This window comes from Sinocyclocheilus anshuiensis, unplaced genomic scaffold, assembly GCF_001515605.1.
Source record: "Sinocyclocheilus anshuiensis isolate Anshui unplaced genomic scaffold, SAMN03320099.WGS_v1.1 scaffold3315, whole genome shotgun sequence".
Taxonomy (NCBI): Eukaryota; Metazoa; Chordata; class Actinopteri; order Cypriniformes; family Cyprinidae; genus Sinocyclocheilus; species Sinocyclocheilus anshuiensis.
This window is the reverse complement of record NW_015542798.1, coordinates 53,366-56,233: the sequence shown is the minus strand read 5'-3', so window position 1 is coordinate 56,233 and position 2,868 is coordinate 53,366.

Genomic DNA, 2,868 nt, shown 5'->3' with positions numbered 1-2,868 from the left:
TATACTCACTATTTTCAACATGTAATTGTTTTTATGATGGAATTTAAATATAATTAAAAGTCTGGGTCTGGAAGACGGGTAAAAAGATTAAAACTATACATAAAAGACATTTGAAAAGTAAACGATAGTAAAAACGGTTCCAGGACAGTTTTAATTTGGACTTTAGCCACCTATTGGGACGGACTACATTTCCAATCATGGCAACTAAAGCTGCATCCCAAATGATGCACTATGCATTTATACACTATGTACTTATACTCAGCCATGTAATGTATGGATTTTATAAGGTTATTTTGTAATTCATAATCAGAGCCCCTCCCCATGTGCTTCGTAATTAAAGCTGCGGCAGTTGAGTTTTTTTTCAATTAAGTGCATCATCCAGTGTGTTAAGTGTGAATGCACTACTTGCACTATTTATACTACAAAAAACAGCACAGAATAGTGCATAAGTACATAAATTGGGATGCACCTTTAGCCTCAGTTACTGTTTTTGTTTTCTGTCCACTGTTTTTCTCTTCGTTTCAATCTTGCCATCATTTGCTAAATCAGGTATGTCTGCGGTCGCAAAGCATGAAGATGCAATGGTGTCCAGTTGTTGTCCTGACCACTAAATTTAGCCTTGTGAGAGCCAGGGCCTGACCACTACCTGTTTTTATGTGTGGACTGTAGAGGTATGCATCTATCTGGCACTTCTGTCCACTTCTACTGCTTGCAAATTATCCACTCTATTGCCATCTCATCTTTGAGCAAACCATTTATTCAGCTACAATTTGTTCGCTGCAGCTTAGATAGACACAATCATACAACCCATATAGCAATTACAAACATACTTTCCCCCTTACACATTACATCCGTATACGCTCATAAATCTGACTGTATTTAGACAAAATAGCATATATGATTTTATCGCACAAGCTGTGGTAAACTGCTGATAATAAATCATCTGAAACTGAATGTAATTATGAGGCTTCAACTCATAATTAACACACCCATAAACGTAAAGAATAACTCTCTCTGACCATCATCTATTTCTGTGCTGATCGGAATCTCTTTGAGGAAAGCCACAGTATATTTTCTGTCCTTACTAAATTGAATCGACAACACATGTTTAAGTTTAGTTTAATTCTTTGGGAAACCAGATCATAAAATATCATTAATGTAATTAGCAGATCTTTAAATGCTCTCCAATGCAGAAGATGCCAGTTGTTCTGTTTAATAAGATTGGGGGCAGGATAATTGTTTTTCAGCCAGAATGAAAAATGTAATCACTAATAGATTCAAGTCATCTGAAAGGACAGCATTGGTGGAGAAGCCCTCAGGATCAAACCTGCAAAGACAAAGCAAAAGATCTGTCTGGCCATGTTTACATGTTCATATGTGTTTTGGGGATTTTTATATGGAGGGCGTAAGGAGTTTGCTCTTTCATCTGAATGTGAATATGATGCGTTGGATGAATGTTAACAGTTTTATCTCTCAGGTTAATCCATGGCGAGGAGATGTGCAAAGAACTGGAGAAGTGATGGATGAACAGGAGTACCGAAGAGGTCAGACCAAAAGCTGTGGTCATTGCAGGGTTTAAATGGAGGCTACGTCCAAAAGCTGAAAAATGCAACCCCTGCAGGCAGCCTATGGAGGTAGGAAGGTAACAGGGTATATCTGAATCCAATGACTGTGACATCCTCTCTATGGAGGCTACGTTCACACTGCAGGCAAATGTGGCCCAAAGCTGATTTTTTTTTGCTCACATGTGACTCAGATCTGTTTTTCTCATGACAGTCTGTACGTTTACATCGACAACAATATTCCAATTTTAACACGATTAAGACAATACTCTGATTAAGAATCTACCATGTAAACAGAGATTTCTGATTACCTTAATCTGGCTGAATTCATACTTGAAGTAAACACAAATCGAATTAAGACATGAGGAGTATTCCTATTTTAGTCACATTATCAAAGTGCAGTATAGACATGTACACACCTTAATCACATTATTACCGTCGTGTACGACTTTTCGCTGCATTTTGCGACAGGATACACACACGGCAGTGGTCCGTTTGACGGCAAACAAAAGAGCATGGCTTAAACAACGCCGTCGTCTGTTTGCTCGTATAGCATGACAAATAATCCACGTCTTAATTCGATTTGTGTTTACTTCGAGTATGACTTTAGCCGGATTAAGGTAATAAAAAATCTCTGTTTACATGGTAGATTGTTAATCAGAGTATTGTATTAATTGTGTTAAAATTGGAATGTTGTTGTCCATGTAAACATACTCAGTGTGAGGAGCACAAACCACGTGGAATCTGATCTTTTTCAAATTCCGTTTTGTGCCACTTCCATATGTGGTACTAAATCTGTTACAGGTCCGATGTTTTGCAATGCGACTGCAGTCTGATGAACAGTCATATCGGAATTCGCAAGTGTTGCCAAGTCCTCTGTTTTCCCGTGGAACTGGACTACATTTTTCACTGTTGCCGCAGGTTGTTTTTCAACTAATGTGGGTTGAAGTGACCACACTAACACAATATTTACCCCCCAGAATGTGATTGGCCTAGTTTTAGACTAGTTTTGAGAAGCAATTGTGCGGATTTGGATTGTGAAAACCTGGCAACCCTGTTCGTATTGTTCTTTTGCGTATTCAGTTCAGAACCATGATCTTTTCACACTAGAAATCTGATACTGGCCACATTTAAAGGGGTCATATGATGCTATTTCAATTGGTCCTTTCTCTTTGGAGTGTTACAAGCTCTTGGTGCATAAAGAAGATCTGTAAAGTTGCAAAGACTAAAGATATTCTTTATAAAAGTTAAGAGTCAGCCACACCTACCTAAAACGGCTCGTTCTAACACGCCCCCACATGTCTAC